Source organism: Somniosus microcephalus, chromosome 4 (genome assembly GCF_052327205.1).
Source record: "Somniosus microcephalus isolate GS21.2 chromosome 4, FLI_Smic_1.0, whole genome shotgun sequence".
Classification (NCBI taxonomy): domain Eukaryota; kingdom Metazoa; phylum Chordata; class Chondrichthyes; order Squaliformes; family Somniosidae; genus Somniosus; species Somniosus microcephalus.
Window position 1 is genome coordinate 226,179,503 of NC_140990.1, and position 18,591 is coordinate 226,198,093.

The 18,591-nt window shown below is 48.9% G+C and overlaps 1 protein-coding gene across 1 annotated transcript in view; it reads right to left on the bottom strand.

Moving 5' to 3' along the window:
* Positions 1-18,591, bottom strand: part of ankar (ankyrin and armadillo repeat containing) — a 306,667-nt gene that overhangs the window by 184,224 nt on the left and 103,852 nt on the right. The window lies entirely within an intron of this gene.

Genomic DNA, 18,591 nt, shown 5'->3' on the forward strand with positions numbered 1-18,591 from the left:
CGGACCCAACATTCAAAAGTTTTTCTCTCACTTTAGCTGAATGTATTCCAAACACGATGCGGTCTCTGACCATCTCATCTTTATCTGTATATGCACAGTCTTTTACCAGCAGTTTTAACTCAGTCACGAACTGTTCAAACGACTCACTAGCTCCTTGTACTTTCTCCTGAAACTTGTACCTCGCGAATATCATATTTGTCTTGGGCATCACATATGATTCAAAACGGTCAAAATAACTTTTCAGTACCTTTGCTTCATCCGCGGTGAGAGACCATGTGTTAAAAATATCTCTCCCTTTTTCTCCGATCCACAAGAGTAAGTAGCTGTATCTTTCTTCCTCCCCTTTACTTTTCAGTGGACGCGAGAACATCAATTCCACGTGTTGCTTGAACTTGTACCATTCTCTAGCTAAGTTCAAAGATTCCCAATCCACTCGAGGTAAGGGAGCTCCAACGATGTCCATTTCAAATCCCTGTTCTGACACCCTGTCTTGTTCTGCACACTTTGTACAAAACTAATAAATTGCAGGACAACGGAGTACTACAGTTTAAACTCTTTTAATGAAGCATCAGGTCTGTAAGCTTTCTCAATCAATGCAGCACCATGTGGACTAGATGGAGTCTGGACCCCCTGGGTCTTCTAAACAATAGCAGTCCTTACAGATGCCTGCAGGCCAATGACAACTCAGCAAGTGATCACATGTGAATATAATAGGTATTCCTTACAGATGCCTGCGGGCCAATGATAAATCAATATGCAAATGTTACACTTCCTGCAGGTTGTAAGGAATTAGCACATGCTAGCGGGGTTGGGGTTATTGTCTCTGGTCAGTCAGAAGCCTCTGAGCTGCTCCAGGGACCCCTGTGCAGTTTTGAAGCGCTCCCCTATTCCTGGTTCTGACCGCCGGACTTATTCGGTAGCGATGTAGACAGAAAACGTGACTCGTGGTTTGGGTGCAAAACAGACCAGTATTTATTGAAACAAAAGAAAGAAACAACTTAAAATAATCAATACAGCACTTATGCCTGGTACAGCACTTTTGCTTAACGCAGTACACTGAGTGTCCACTAGAATGCTCCTTGCTCAGTGCAACACTCCTTTGTTTAAATACAGCACTTTTAAATACAGCCACTCAGTGTCCACTGGAGCACTTCTCTGCTCAGTGCAACACTCCATTATTAAAATATACAGCACTTTTAAATACAGCCACTCAGTGTCCACTGAAGCACTTCTCTGCTCAGTGCAACACTCCTTTATTAAAATATACAGCATTTTAAAAACAGCTACACAGTGTTTACCACAGCACTTCTCTGCTAGGTGCAACACCCCTTTTTAATACAGTTTTAAATATAGAAACACCTTGCTCACTACAGCACCTTTGCTTAGTGGCTTTTACTTAAAACAGCACTTTAGTACAGCTACTCTCAGTGTTCACTACAGCCTTATCTGCTAGTGCAACACTGTTACTTAAATAGGGGAGGAGAGAACGGACACAACGAGGGAAGATTGACTAAAATCACAGTTCTAACAAAATTCCCACTTAATTCCCACCCCTATACCTATTCTAAGTTGCCTTGTAAAAGGCCAGAAAAATATATGCTCACCAATGAAAACGCCTTCTCCGTGCCCTATGATCTTTGATCGTCACTGCCCCGAAGTAAAAACACCCCAGTATTTTAAAAGTAAACTGCTAGTGTTCCACTTCTTCAGGCAGACTCCCACCTTGTAGAGAGCACGGAGGCAAGGCCACAGAGAGAGAGAGAGATGGCTTCTGAGAAGCTATCTTTTATACCCCAATTTGGGGCCGAAATGTTCCCGCCCAGATCTGGATGTATCTGGGCTAAAACAAAAGGGATCCAAGCTGCCCCATTATCTAGGATGGGTTTGGATGAATTACCCATTCGTTTAAACTGTTCCTTTTCAGTTTAAATGTGTCTTCTATTGTCTGTGATGGGCTTTCGAATAAAGCTGCAGTGGTTTGAAATGTGTCCATTTCCTTGATTGCTTGAGTAAATAGCCTTGAAGGTATTGTAAACAGAAAGTCATTGTCCTTGTGGTCAGACTGAAACCAGTCTCAAGTGGTTAATCCTTTGTGTAGCAGTTTCTGTAAACACATCGATTGTCTCTGCAGGGAGGGGGGAACTCCCCTTTGATTGGCAGATCTGACTGCTCCATTGAACCTTTTCCACAGACCCAGGCTGCTCTTTCAAGTCCTTTGTCTTTTGCCATGCGGTCTGGCAGCCATTTTGATCTCCCTGGATTTTTAAAGGTATATTACCCAGGTATTCATTAATCAAAATTAATCTTCAGAACCGTAGGAAATTTCAAAATTATTGTGAAATCCTATCAGTGGAGGAGCTCTCATACTTCCTGATGAACTGAAATTTCCTCTGAGAGGTCCAGGAATGTTTGCCTTGGTCTATAAACCCACTCAGCTGAGTAACTCTGAGTCAGCACGCTCCTCCTCTGGTGTTCTCTCACCACGGTCAAATACAGAATGCTTCCTGCTCACCCTCCTCCTCCTCCATACAACATATAAAGGGGAATCCAAAGGGTGTTCACATTCTGCACCTTACACTGCAGCTAGAAACAGCAGGACGAACAATCAGTTCAATTTTTCTACTCCCAAAATTGGAAAGGTCATATCTCAGTTATAAAGCATGTGTCACTTCCACAATCTGCTGACTCAGGCCCACAGTGCCAGATCTGCTCTTTAAAATTCCACACGCTTCCTTTTTTGTGGTGGGAGCTAGCCCACAAACTGCAACCACTTCTAGAGCAGGAAATTGGGTTGCAGATCGTAGTAATATCACAAGCTTGACCAAAAAAAATCTTGATTTGAATACTTGTGCCTTCATTAGCCACTGTGCTACGGGCCTCACAAATAATGAAACAAGAACTTTGTGGACAGCGCTATAGGAGCAGAGACCCGGCATTAAGGATCGCTGCAGAGCAGGCATATTATGATGTCATTTAGGGTGCAACTCTAACTTGACGCCAGAGCTGCCATTTTCGAACTCCATGCTCCAGCCTTCGCTCGATCTTAACCTCGCACAGCTGAACATGCATCAAATGGTATTAAGGAACCCCCGCTGGTGCTATTTAAAGGGATCATGAACTACTTATCGGTTAGTTGCTGGATTATTTCTTCTGGCTGCTGGTGCAATTGTATGTGTTTTTGGAGCTTTCCTATACTTGCCTAAAGTTTCAATAGTCTACAAGGAGTTATCTAGCTGGTGCTGAAGTACTTTTTTGTTGATTTAAAAGCTTGTGCTGAAAAATGTTGCTTGGTAGGGCTTCCTCTAGGAATTGAGCATGACTGAGGAGAATGAAGAGAGGCCACGCAGAGCAGGACAAGCTACTAGAAGAGGAAGGAGAAGGAGGGGGTGAAGGAGTCTCAGCAGGAGGCTGTACCAGCAAAGGGTCTTTAGAGGGCAATTCTCTTACCTCCACTTCAGTGAGGACAAATGCTTAAAACGCCTTTGCGTCACAAAAGAGGTAGTGACTGAAATCTGCCAACCGTCGCAGCCACAACTGCAACCTCAAAATAGGGCAAGGACTGCACTGTCCATGGCTGTCAAGGTGACTGTGGCTCTTACCTTATATGCATCTGGTACCTTCCAGGCTGCTGCTGGAGATATAAGCAACATCTCACAGTTTGCAGTACACTGCTGCATAAGGGACATCAATGAGGCTCTCTATACAGAGAGACAGCTTCATCTCATCCCCTCTTGTCAGAGACAAGCATGCGGAGCGAGCACGAGAGTTTGCATGAAATTCAGCCTTCTCCATGGTGCAGGGTGCCATTGACTGCACATACATTGTATTGCATACATCTCATGTGAACTCGTCCATTTTCATGAACCGAAAGGGTCATCATGCAGCTGAATTTTTTTTAATTCGTTCATGGGATGTGGGTGTCGCTGGCAAGGCCAGCATTTATTGCCCATCCCTAATTACCCTCGAGGTGGTGGTGGTGAACTGCCTTCTTGAATCACTGCAGTCCTTGTGGTGAAGGTACTCCCACAGTGCTGTTAAGGAGGGAGTTCCAGGAACTTGACCCAGCGACAATGAAGGAACGGCGATATATTTCCAAGTCAGGATGGTGTGCAACTTGAAGGGGAACTTGCAGGTGATGGTGTTCCCATGCACCTGCTGCCCTTGTCCTTCTAGGTGGTAGAGGTCGCGGGATTGGGAGGTGTTGCTGAAGATGCCTTGGTGAGTTGCTGCAGTGCATCTTGTAGATGGTACACACTGCAGCCATGGTGCGCTGGTGGTGGAGGGAGTGAATGTTGAAGGTGGTGGATGAGGTGCCAATCAAGTGGGCTGCTTTGTCCTGGATGGTATCGAGCTTCTTGAGTGTTGTTGGAGCTGCACCCATCCAGGCAAGTGGAGAGTAATCCATCACACTCCTGACTTGTGCCTTGTAGATGGTGGAAAGGCTTTGGGGAGTAAGGTGAAACACTTTCCACAGAATATCCAGCCTCTGACCTGCTCTTGTTGCCACAGTTTATGTGGCTGGTCCAGTTAAGTTTCTGGTCAATGGTTACCGCCAGATTGTTGATGGTGGGGGATTCAGCAATGGAAATGCCATTGAAAGTCAAGGGGCAGTGGTTAGACTCTCCCTTGTTGGAGATAGTCATTGCCTGGCATTTGTGTGGCACAAATGTTACTTGCCACTTAGCCCAAGCCTGAATGTCGTACAGGTCTTTGTACGAAAGGCTGATATTTAAAGATATTTAGTAGACGAGAATCATATATGTATAAATTCAAGTGTAGCCATTGACCAAATAATATTACCCATAATTACTCCTGGGTAACTAGAAAACTTGTTCAAAATGTAGCTGCACAGTCAAAAGCAGTTTTGACTAAGTTTTGATAACAAACAACCATAGACTGCAAGTGAAGGTCAAATCATTAAATTGCAAAGAAAAACATATTATAATGCTGTTAGAACTTAGAATTCGCTTAACAAAACTAATTGCAACAATATTTAAAGAATAATTAGTATAAATACCAATAAATGAGAGAGATCATGGAAGTTAAGGTATTTATCTGGTAGATTAAAGTGAGATAGTCTGGATACATCAAGACTAGTGAAACAGCGCTGAAATGATCTGGGCCCTTGGTGTAGAGAAAGGCCTTGTACTGCTTGAGGCATGAAATGAAAGAGATATGGTAAATTCCAATGGGGTGAAAAGCTATAAACAAGATAACACAACAGCAGAACAGGGTTAATGGAAATATACTGCAAAAAGAGTGAAACACAGAAGAAACATAGAAGATAGGAGCAGGAGTAGGCCAGTCGACCCCTTGAGCCTGCTCCACCATTCAATGCGATCATGGCTGATCATCCAAATTCAGTACCCTGTCCCTGCTTTCTCCCCATACCCCTTGATCCCTTTAGCCTTAAGAAATATATCCAACTCCTTCTTGAATATTTAATGTATTGGCCTCTACTGCCTTCTGTGGTAGAGAATTCCACAGGTTCACCACTCTCTGGGTGAAGAAATTCCTCCTCATTTCTGTCCTAAATGGCCTACCCCTTATCCTTAGACTGTGACCCCTGGTTCTGGACTCCCTGACCATCGGGAACATCCTTCCTGCATCTAGTCTGTCCAGTCCTGTCAGAATTTTATAAGTTTCAATGAGGTCCCCTCTCATTCTTCTAAACTCCAGCGAGTACAAGCCCAATCGTCCCAATCTCTCCTCATACGTCATTCCTGCCATCCCAGGTATCAGCCTGGTGAATCTTCGCTGAACTCCTACCATGGCAAGAACATCCTTCCTCAGATAAGGCGACCAAAACTGCACACAATACTAGCCTTAACCTGAGTGACAATGGTATTTTGACCATTAGAACCAACTAAAAAAGGTGATTTTGTTAAAGACCATATATGGACACTAGCCAACCAAACTGTTGACAAGGAATGGGTTAAAATCTCGATATTCAAACAACAGTTTCACACAGACGTAAAGCGAGGACAAAGGAACAGACTTAAGACGACATCATCTGTGTCCGAGAGGTTCCAGAGACCAAGAGCTGCAAGCTACTCATTAAAGCTATTGTCTAATATTAAGTATATTACACTGTATGCTTAATAAATCTTGATCTATTGCTCAAACATACTGGCTGCTGCCTATTGGTGTCTTGTTCAAGAACTCAGAGATTGTTAAGATCTTACATCTTACTGCATGCGGGCATGGACTGCTTCATTATCTGAGGAGTTACGAATGGAACAGAACACTGTGCAATCATCAGCGAACATCCCCACTTTTGACCTTATAATGGAGGGAAGGTCATTGATGTAGCAGCTGAAGATGGTGGGGCCAAGGACACTGCCCTGAGGAACTCCTGCAGCGATGTCCTGGGACTGAGATGATTGACCTCCAACAGCCCCAACCATCTTCCTTTGTGCTAGTGGAGAGTTTTCCCCCTAATTCCCATTGACTTCAATTTTACGAGGGCTTCTTGATGCCACACTCGGTCAAATGCTGCCTTGATGTCAAGGGCAGTCACTCTCACCTCATATCTGGAATTCAGGTCTTTTGTCCATGTTTGGACCAAGGCTGTAATGAGGTCAGGAGCCGAGTGGTCCTGGCAGAACCCAAACTGAGCATTGGTGAGAAGGTTGTTGGTGAGCAAGTACCGCTAGACAGCACTGTCGATGACAACTTCCAATCACTTTGCTGATGATTTGATTAGACTAATAGGGCGGTAATTGGCCAGGTTGGATTTGTCCTGCTTTTTGCGGGCAGGATATACCTGGGCAGTTTTCCACATTGTCGGATATATGCCAATGTTGTAGCTGTACTGGAACAGCTTGGCTAGAGGCGCAGATAGTTCTGGAGCACAATTCTTCAGCACAACAGCCGGGATGTTGTCGGTGCCCATAGCCTTTGCTGTAACCAGTGCACGCAGCCATTTTTTGACATCACATGGAGTGAATCGAATTGGCTGAAGACTGGCTTCTGTCATGGTGGGGACCTCAGGAGTACGCCGATATGGATCATCCACTCGGCACTTCTGGCTGAAGATGGTTGCAAACGCTTCAGCCTTGTCTTTAGCTGTCACGTGCTGGGCTCCACCATCATTGAGGATGGGGATATTCATGGAGCTGCCTCCTCCCGTTAGTTGTTTAATTGTCCACCACCATTCACGACTGGATGTGGCAGGACTTCAGAGCTTTGATGTGATCCGTTGATTGTGGGATCGCTTAGATCTGTCTGTAGCATGCTGCTTCTGCTGTTTAGCATGCATGTCTTCTTCTTAGGCAGTCCCTTGGAACCGAGGATGACTTGCTTCCACATTAAAAATGAGTTCTCAGGTGACTGAAGAATCCAATGCGTGACCTACAGTCTCTGTCACAGGTGGGGCAGATGGTGGTTGAAGGGGCGGGTGGGTGGGGTGCTTGGGTTGACGTGCGCTCCTTGCGCTGCCTGCACCTGGCTTCCGCTTGCTTCCGGCGAAGAGTCTCGAGGTGTTCGGCACCTTCCCGGATGCTTCTCCTCCACTTTGTGCGGTCTTGGGTCAGGGATTCCCAGGTGTCGGTGGGGATGTTACACTTTTTCAAGGAGGTTTTGAGGGTGTCCTTGAAGCGTTTCCTCTGCCCACCTAGGGCTCTCTTGCTGTGCCGGAGCTCCAAGTAGAGCGCTTGTTTTGGGAGTCTCGTATCGGGCATGTGACCCGTCCATCGGAGCTGATTGAGCGTGGTCAGAGGTTCGATGCTGGGGATGTTGGCCTGAGCAAGAACACTGACGTTGGTGCGCCTATCCTGCCAATGGATTTGCAGGATCCTGCGGAGGCAGCGTTGGTGGTACCTCTCCAGTGCTTTGAAGTGCCTGCTGTACATGGTCCATGTCTCTGAGGCATACAGCAGGGCAGGTATCACTGCTGCCCTGTAGACCATGAGCTTAGTGCCGGGTTTGAGGTCCTGGTCTTCAAACACTCTCTTCCTCAGGTGACCGAAGGCTGCACTGGCACACTGAAGGCGGTGTTGGACTTCGTCATCGACGTCTGCCCTTGTTGACAGTAGACTCCCGAGGTATGGAAAGTGGTCCACGTTGTCCAAGGCCTTGTCGTGGATTTTGATAATCGGGGGGAAGCACTGCGTGGTGGGGGCAGGATGGTAGAGGACCTTTGTCTTACGGATGTTTAGTGTAAGGCCCATGCTCTCATATGCTTCGGTGAAGGTGTTTACGATGGTTTGGAGTTCGACCTCCGAGTGAGCGCAGACGCAAGCATCGTCTGCATACTGTAATTCGACGACAGAGGATGGGAGGAACTTGGATCTGGACTGGAGGCGACGGAGGTTGAACAGTTTCCCGTTTGTTCTGTAAATTAGCTCCACTCCAGTGGGGAGCTTACTGAGGGCGAGATGGAGCATTGCAGCAAGGAAGATTGAGAAGAGTGTTGGTGCAATGACACAGCCTTGCTTGACCCCGGTTTGTATGTGAATTGGGTCTGTGGTGGAACCATTGGTCAGGATCACGGCTTGCATGTCGTCGTGAAGCAGGCGGAGGATAGTGACAAACTTTTGAGGGCAGCCGAATTTGAGGAGGACACTCCATAATCCCTCACGGTTGACAGTGTCGAAGGCCTTTGTGAGATCAAAGAAGGCCATGTACAGCAAGGACGTCTGCAAGGATGTCCGCATCACCCGCGCCATGACAGGAGCTGATGACTGCTGGACAGACCACCGCCTAATCCGCTCTGTCATCTCCATCAATGTAGCCCCAAAACAGCGGCGGCAACAGAAACAATGCCGCAGGAAAATTAACGCTGGAGCACTCAAAGACCCCGCTAAGAAAGCCCTATTCAGCCTGTGCCTCACAAACAACCTGACGGCTCCCAGTGATGCAGAGACACAGAGTGCCCACAGCGTCTGGTCTGCACTCAAGGCCTCCATAATCAGCACCTGTGAAGAGACGCTCGGTCACTCAACCAGGAAACACCAAGACTGGTTCGATGAGAATGACCAGGAGATCCAGGAACTAATAAGTCGCAAGCGCAAAGCATTTCTGATCTGGAAACAGCAACAGAACTAGAGAGCAAGAAAGCAGCTCTACAGAAGCCTGAAGGCCGATGTCCAACAAAAAACTCGCGGCCTAAAGAACAGATGGTGGGTGGAGAAAGCGCAGGAGATCCAGCAGCTAGCCGATAACCACGACGTGCGTGGATTCTTTAGCGCAGTCAAGACCATCTACGGCCCAAGCACCCAAGGCCCTTCCCCACTGCGGGCCAAGAATGGAGAGGTACTCATCAAGGACAGGGAAGCAGTCAGTGCCCGCTGGAAGGAGCACTTCGAAGATCTCCTTAATCATGACTCTGTCTTCGACACGCGTGTCCTCAACTCCATCCCACAGCATGCTACCCGCCACCATCTCAGCACAACCCCAGCCTGGCATGAGGTTGAGAAGGCCATCCGACAACTGAAGAACAACAAGGCCTCAGGAGCAGATGGAATCCCCGCCGAGGCACTAAAGCATGGCGGAGAAGCACTGCTGGTGCGAATTCATGAACTCATTTCTCTTATCTGGAAGGAGGAGAGCATGCCAGGGGATCTCAGAGACGCCATAATTGTGACCATCTTCAAGAAAGGTGACAAGTCCGATTGCGGTAATTACAGAGGAGTTTCCTTGCTGTCTGCCACAGGGAAAGTAATCGCAAGAATCCTCCTCAATCGCCTTCTTCCAGTGGCCGAAGAGCTCCTCCCAGAGTCGCAATGCGGATTCCGCCCACTAAGGGGCACAATGGACATGATCTTCACCGCACGTCAATTACAAGAGAAATGCAGGGAACAGCACCAACCACTGTACATAGCATGCATGTAGTCCCGTGTTGTAGCTTCCCTAGGTTGGCACCTTATTTTTAGATATGCCTGGTGCTGCTCCTGGCATGCTCTTCTGCACTCCTCATTGAACCAGGGTTGGCCACCTGGCTTGATGGTAATGGTAGAGGGAGGGATATGCCAGGCCATGAGGTTACAGGTTGTGGTGGAATACAATTCTGCTGTTGCTGCTGATGGCCCACATCGCCTCATGGATGCCCAGTTTTGAGCTGCTAGATCTGTTCTGAATCTATCCCATTTAGCATGGTGGTAGTCTCACACAACACGATGGAGGATGTCCTCTGTGTGAAAACGGGAGTTCTTCTCCACAATGTTTGTGTGGTGGTCACTGGTCACTGCTACCAATGCTGTCATGGACAAATGCATCTGCGACAGGTAGATTGGCGAGGATGAGGTCAAGTACGTCTTTCCCTCATGTTGCTTCTCTTGCCACCTGCCGCAGTCCTAGTCTGGCAGTTATGTCCTTCAGGACTCGGCCAGCTCGGTCAGTAGTGGTGCTATTGAACCACTCTTGGTAATGGACACTGAAGTCCCCCATCCAGAGTACATTCTGTGCCCTTGCTACCCTCAGTGCTTCTTCTAAGTGGTGTTCAACAGGAGGAGTACTGTTTCATCATCTGAGGCAGGGTGGTAGGTGGTAATCAACAGGAGGTTTTCTTGCCCATGCTTGACCTCAAGCCATGAGACTGCTTGGGGTCCGGAGTCGACGTTGAACACTCCCAGGGCCACTCCCTCCCGACTGTATACCACTGTGCCACACCTCTGGTGTCTGTCCTGCTGGTGAGACAGGACATACCCAGGGATGGGGATGGAGGAGTCTGGGACATTGGCTTAAATGTATGATTCTTTGAGTATGATTGCAAAATACTGCGGGTGCTGGAAATCTGAAATAACAACAGAAAATGCTGGAAATACTCAGCAGGCCAGGCAGCATCCGTGGAGAGAGAAACGTTTCAGGTCTGGGACCCTTCATCAGAACTGGAAAAAGCTGGAGATGTAACAGATTTAAGCAGGTGCAGAGACGGGGGGGGGTGGTTTAGGAGGGGAGGAAGAAATAGAAAGAATATCCTGTACTTTTGTAAGAGGCAGGAAAGATAAAATGTTGCAAATGGGAATGGCAAAAATCATACTGCATGAAAAATGGGGGCAGGGATAATTATCTGAAATTGTTGAACTCAATGTTGAGTCCGGCAGGCTGTAAAGTGCCCAATCGAAAGATGAGGTGCTGTTCCTCGAGCTTACGTTGAGCTTCATTGGAACAATGCAATAGCCCGAGGACAGAGAGATCAGAGTGGGAGTGAAGCGGTGAATTAAAGTGACAGGCGACCGGAAGCTCAGGGTCACCCGTACGGACTGAACGGAGGTGTTCCGCAAAGCGGTCGCTCAATCTGCGTTTGGTCTCCCCAATGTAGAGGAGACCGCATCGTGAGCAGCGAATACAGTATATTAAATTGCAAGAAGTACAAGTAAATCGCTGTTTCACCTGGAAGGGGTGTTTGGGGCCCTGGACAGTAGGAAGGGAGGAGGTAAAAGGGCATGTGTTGCATCTCCTGCGCTTGCACGGGAAGGTGCCAGGTGAAGGAGCAGGGCTGTTGGGGGTGATTGAGGAGTGGACCAGGGTGTCGCGGAGGGAGCGGTCCCTTCGGAATGCTGAAAGGGGAGGTGAGGGGAACATGTGTTTGGTGGTGGGATCACGTTGGAGGTGGCGGAAATGGCGGAGGATGATCTGTTGAATGTGGAGGCTGGTGGGATGAAAGGTGAGGACAAGGGGAACTGTATCGTGGTTCTGGGAGGGAGGGGCAGGGGTGAGAGCAGAAGTGCAGGAAATAGAACGGACACGGTCAAGGGCCGTGTCAACCACGGTAGAGGGGAATCCTCGGTTGAGGAAAAAGGAAGACATGTCAGAAGCACTAGTATGGAAGGTGGCATCGTCAGAACAGACGCGGCGGAGACGGAGAAACTGGGAGAATGGAATAGAGTCCTTACAGGAAGCGGGCTGGGAGGAAGTGTAGTCCAGGTAGCTGTGGGAGTCGGTGGGCTTGTAGTGCATGTTTGTTGAAAGCCGATCGCCAGAAATGGAGACGGAGAAGTCAAGGAAGGGAAGGGAAGAGTCGGAGATGGACCATGTGAAGGTGAGGGCAGGGTGGAAATTGGAAGTAAAGTGAATGAACTTATCCAGTTCAGGGCGAGAGCAGGAAACGGCACCAATACAGTCATCGATGTACCGGAAAAAGAGGTGAGGGAGGGGACCTGAGTAGAACTGGAACAAAGAATGTTCCACATGTCCCATGAACAGGCAGGCATAGCTAGGGCCCATGCGGGTTCCCATAGCAACACCTTTAATTTGGAGGAAGTGAGTGGAGTCAAAGGAGAAGTTGTTCAATGTGAGAACAAGTTCAGCCAGGCGGAGGAGGGTGGTGGTGGATGGGGACTGGTTGGGCCTCTGTTCAAGGAAGAAACTGAGCGCCCGAAGGCCGTCCTGGTGGGGGATGGAGGTGTAGAGGGATTGGACGTCCATGGTGAAAGGGAGATGGTTGGGGCCAGGAAACTGGAAACTGTTAAAGTGACGGAGGGCGTCGGAAGAGTCGCGAATGTAGGTGGGAAGAGACTGGACAAGGGGAGAAAAAATAGAGTCGAGATAGGAAGAGATAAGTTCCGTGGGGCAAGAACAGGCTGAAACGATGGGTCTACCAGGGCAGTCCTGTTTGTGGATCTTGGGAAGGAGGTAGAAGCGGGCTGTGCGGGGTTGGGGGACTATGAGGTTGGCGGCCATGGAGGGAAGATCTCCAGAGGAGATGAGGTCAGTGACACACATGGAAACAATGGCTTGATGCCTGCTGATAAGGGTGGTGCTATTGTTGTTTGGCGAACTGACCTCTACCGTGCGGAAGCTGAACGCCAACTCTCCAACACCTCCTCCTACCTCCGCCTGGACCATGACCCCACTAGCAAACTGTCCAGGGCCCCAAACACACCGTCCAGGTGAAACAGCGATTTACTTGTACTTCTTGCAATTTAATATACTATATTCGCTGCTCATGATGCGGTCTCCTCTACATTGGGGAAACCAAACGCAGATAAGGTGACCGCTTTGCGGAACACCTCCGTTCAGTCCGTACGGGTGACCCTGAGCTTCCGGTCGCCTGTCACTTTAATTCACCACTCTCATCCCACATACTCTCCACGTGGGTGACTTCTACTGCCTCCCAAAGATACACAAAGCCAACACACCCGGACGTCCTATCGTATCAGGCAACGGAACCCTGTGTGAGAACCTATCTGGATACGTCGAGGGCATCCTGAAACCCATCGTACAGGGAACCCCCAGCTTCTGTCGCGACACTACAGACTTCTTACAGAAACTCAGCACCCACGGACCAGTTGAACCAGGAACACTCCTCGCCATGATGGATGTCTCGGCACTCTACACCAGTATCCCCCACGATGACAGCATCGCTGCGACAGCATCAGTACTCAACACCTACAACAGCCAATCTCCAGACGCCATCCTACAACTCATCTGCTTCATCCTTGACCACAATGTCTTCACCTTCGACAACCAGTTCTTTACCCAAACACACGGAACAGCCATGGGGACCAAATTCGCACCCCAATACGCCAACATCTTCATGCACAAGTTCGAACAAGACTGCTTCACTGCACAGGACCTCCAACCAACGCTATACACCAGATACATCGATGACATTTGCTTCCTATGGACCCACGGCGAAGAATCACTGAAAAGATTACATGATAACATCAACAAGTTCCATCTCACCATCAAACTCACCATGGACTACTCCTCAGAATCGGTTTCATTCTTGGACACACGAATCTCCATCAAAGACGGACACCTCAGCACTTCACTCTGCCGCAAGCCCACGGACAACCTCACGATGCTCCACTTCTCCAGCTTCCACCCTAACCACGTTAAAGAAGCCATCCCCTATGGACAAGCCCTGCGAATACACAGGATCTGCTCAGACGAGGAGGAACGCAATGGACACCTACAGACACTGAAAGACGCCCTCGTAAGAACGGGATATGATGCTCGACTTGTCGATCGACAGTTCCGACGGGCCACAGTGAAAAATCGCATAGACCTCCTCAGAAGACAAACACGGGACACAACCAACAGAATACCTTTCGTCGTCCAGTACTTCCCCGGAGTGGAGAAACTACGCCATGTTCTTCGCAGCCTCCAACATGTCATCGATGACGACGAACACCTCGCTAAGGCCATCCCCACGCCTCCACTACTCGCCTTCAAACAGCCGCCTAACCTCAAATAGACCATCGTTCGCAGCAAATTACCCAGCTTTCAGGAGAACAGCGACCACGACACCACACAACCTTGCCACAGCAACCTCTGCAAGACATGCCAGATCATCAACACAGATACCATCATCACACGTGAGGACACCACCCACCAGGTACATGGTACATACTCATGTGACTTGGCCAACGTTGTCTACCTCATACGTTGCAGGAAAGGATGCCCCGGAGCATGGTACATCGGCGAGACCATGCAGACACTGCGACAATGGATGAACGGACACCGCGCAACAATCGCCAGGCAGGAGTGTTCCCTCCCAGTCGGGGAACACTTCAGCAGTCAAGGACATTCAGCCTCCGATCTTCGGGTAAGCATTCTCCAGGGCGGCCTTCGAGACACACGACAACGCAAAATCGCTGAGCAAAAACTGATAGCCAAATTCCGCACTCATGAGGATGGCCTCAACCCGGATCTTGGGTTCATGTCATGCTACATGTAACCCCACCTGATGTAGGGTCATCCAGACTCGAGCTGTTGTTGGCTTGTTCTCTCTACACAGATGCGGCCGGACCTGCTGTGATTTCCAGCAAAAAAAATGTTTTTTGTCTGTTTTTTGTTTTTCATACAGACCCCAGCATCTGCAACATTCGACCCCTTGTGACCCCACCTCATTGTTCTTTGATGTAATGTTTTCCTGACTGACCTGTTTGGACACCATTCACACCTTTGATTGCTGTGATTATCTCTCTGCCGAGGTGTGATAAATGGCAGTTAGAAAGATTACCTGTAAGCATCTGGCATTATTCTCTGACTATATAAGCTGTGTCTTTATGCATCTCTCCACTTCACCTGATGAAGGAGCAGCGCTCCGAAAGCTTGTGATTTCAAATAAAGCTGTTGGACTATAACCTGTTGTTGTGTGACCTCTTACAATAGTTTCATGGTTACCATTACTGATACTAGCTTTTTATTCCAGATTGATTTAATTAACTGAATTGAAATTCCAGAGCTGCCGTGCTGGGATTTTAAACTCATGACTCTGGATAATTAGTCCAGGATTACTATTCCAGTAACATAACCACTATGCTACTGTGCCCGTTATCCTGGCAGTAGTCACGATTCGTTCATTCTGCAGCAGTCCTCTGTGCCATCTGTATTTGACCCAGCATGGCAAGTAAAAGGGTGGCTACTAGGCGACAAGCATTATCCACTCATGACATGGCTCATGACTCCGGTCCGGAACCCATGCACACATGCACAGCAGGCCTATGAGAGCCATGCTGCCACAAGGAACATAATAGAGCACACCACCAGTGTCCTCAAGCAATGCTTCCATTGCCTGGACCGCTCTGGAGGAGCCCTACAGTACTCAGCTGAGTGGGTAACAAGACTTGTGGTAGTATGCTGCATGCTGCACAACCTGGTCATTATGAGGGAACAGCCCTTGCCACCACCTATCAGGCGATAAGCTGAGGAGCAGGAGCACAAGGAAGAGTAGGAGGAAGTGCAACTGGAAGTGGAGGAACATGAAGAGGAAGGGAGGCTACAGCATAGACAGCCCCATTCTGCCCGGGCTCTACGTGTTCAAATAATTAATGAGGGATACGAGTAGCCTCAACAACACCGCCCCAAACACCAACAGTCCCACAATCTGTGCCTTTCCTCTATCACTGACCATCACATCGTCCATTTTACACAAAAATAAAAACCACCAGAAAATGCACATTCTAATCAAATTTTATAAATTCAATCATGACATAATGCATACAAAAATAAACTAATCACCCCTGTGCATCCCTTAGTGCCCGTCTTCCACGTGCCTCTCCTAATGCTCTTACGAGGTGCTTCCACAGTAGCGGCAGTATGGGTGGAAGGCTGCTAGCCTTCAATTGAGGAGACTGTAGGTGGCCTGCAAAGGCAACCTCGAGCAGCTCTGGGCCTACAAGGCTCGGCTTCAGACTACACCATCTCAGCCTGGGCTGCAGCACTCTGACAGACAACAGTAAGGGCACTGGCAGAGTGGCAGGGGTGGGAGCAGGAATGCTGTCATCCTGAGAGAGGACAACAGGTTTGTGCTGCATGGAGCCACTGACACTCTCCTGGGTGGTGCCTCAGTAATCCTAGTGATCTATTGAAGAACAGATTGATGGATTGCTGCAATGCCCTGGAAGCCCCTTGGAACAGTGGTATCCAGTGCCATGATGCCAGCGGTCTGAACTTGCACAGCAGCAGTCTGAGCTTCCACTGCAGCACTCAAACCTTTGATGGAAGCTGTTGGCACTGCAGTGGAAGCTGTGACATCGGCTATCATGGTGGGTTCCATAGGTGTGTTGATGGAGGTGACCACCCGTTCCATGTTGGAAAGGATGGGTTCCAAGTTCTACGCAAAGCCCTGTGCCAAGTTAATGCTGGACTCCTCCTTGACATTGTGCACAGGCTTTTCAATGCACCAAGCATTGGTTGTGTACACCCATCAGCCTTCTTTTGTAGTCTGGCCCATCGAAATCCTCATCTGACTCCTCTTCAACAGAACTAGTGTGCGACATCACCCTCAGGCGAGCTGGCACCTGCGCTAATCTTTCCCCCTGCCCTGGCTCCTGTGCACTTGTGCCCAGTGTCTCACCATGTGCAGATCCCTCCTCCATCCTAGCCTCTAAAATACATGTTGTGTCAGTGTCTGAGCTGGTGGCTGTGAGTGTAAGTTTGAATGACGGTGTCCCTATTCACTGTCTTCTTCCTCTTCCTCCTCTGACTGGGAAGGTTTCAGTTTTTGGATATTTGAAATGAAAAAGGGACAAGGGTTGGGTTGTGGTGAGGGGAGAGGAGAAAGAAGTGTGTGCTTACACCAACTGCAGCTTGTGAATCAGAAGAGATTGTGGGTTGCGGGAAAAATGGGATGAGAGAAGGAGGATTAGGTATGCAGATACCCTCATCATCAATCCCCCTAGCCCTGTCAGTGGCCATGGCCTCAGTGATGCCCCTTCCCATGATGGCCAGCACTGTCTCTTCCCTGGGGGTTAAAACATGCAGGTGCGTTTGCCCTCCTCCAGTTCTTTCCTGCTGCCTGCTGTATAACAGCAGTCTGAGCATTCCTAGTGTAGTGTATGTACTTTGCAGAAGGAACTATATTCTGCAGCCCCTGTATACTGCAGTACCAGTAGTGACAACCCCTGTATATAAGCCTGTGTAGTAACATTTGCATTGTAGTTCCAGGTTACCTCCATTCAGTAAAGACCTGTTATAACCAACTCCTGCAGTCCGTGTCTCAATTATACACGGACATAATACTGGCGACGAGCAGATACGAACTTACCTACAGTCTGCACCACCTCATGGGGATCCATCCATGAGGCGAAGTTATCAGAGGTCGAGGCCAGAAGGAAGAAAGAAACAGAAGAAACGGGCGTCGACCGTGGGCATCCGCCTCTGAGTCAGCGGAGTTGAAGATTTGCAGGAGAGGCTGTCGAGAGCGGGGCTTGGTTATCCTGTCGATGGTGCTTCAGCTAATCGGGCTGGTGGCAGGTAGTACACTGATCCTTCCTGGGCTGCGGCGGTCTAGAGCTCGAGCGGGTGGCTTTGCAACGGGGCCGAGCAGCGTTGTCGGGAAGAGGAGAGAGAGAGAGGGTGGAGCACACAGGGCGCGGCCGGTGCTACGAAGCCGGGCAGCGTACAGACCCGAGAAGAGGGAGGCAAGAGTCCCGCAGGGTTGTTCCGATGACGGGGAAAGAATAAAAATTAAACGCGCAGAAAGCCGCAAGGAGCTGCAGTTTGCCACGGGAACCGCGGAGAGCGGCATTAGCAGCAGCATGGGGGGAAGTGCGCGAAGACCATAGGGCATCGCCATCAAGGCATAAAACACCAGCAACAGCGCTAGCAACAGCGGAGAAGACAGAAAGCGCGGGAGGCGCCATCTTAATCCAGCGGGGAAGAAGGCAAAGCGCGGGAGGCGCCATCTTAGATTTCCAAGATGCCGAAGACTGGCAATATCACTGCCTTCGATAATGCAATAGAAGACTGGACCACGTATGTGGAAAGAGTCGAGGTATATTGCAAGGCAAACGAAGTAGCCGATGAGAAAAAGGCATCGGTACTGCTAAACTTAATGGGCGCAAGAACGTACGGCCTATTGCGGGTCCTGATTACTCCAGCTAAACCGAAGGTGAAGAGTTTTAACGAAATTGTTGATATCCTACAGGAACACCTAAATCCTACACCGCTGCTGATAGCAGAAAGATTTAAATTCCACAGGAGAAATCAGCATAAAGATGAGAGCAATGCTGATTACCTTACGGAACTACGCAAGCTATCAAAGCACTGCCAGTTCGGAGCAGGACTGGCAGATACCTTACGGGTCAAATTTGTCTGTGGACTCCTGAGTGAAGGAACCCAGAAGAGGTTACTCTCAGAGAAAGAGCTGACGCTAGATAAGGCTTTCAGCGTGGCAGTATCGTACGAAGCAGCAGC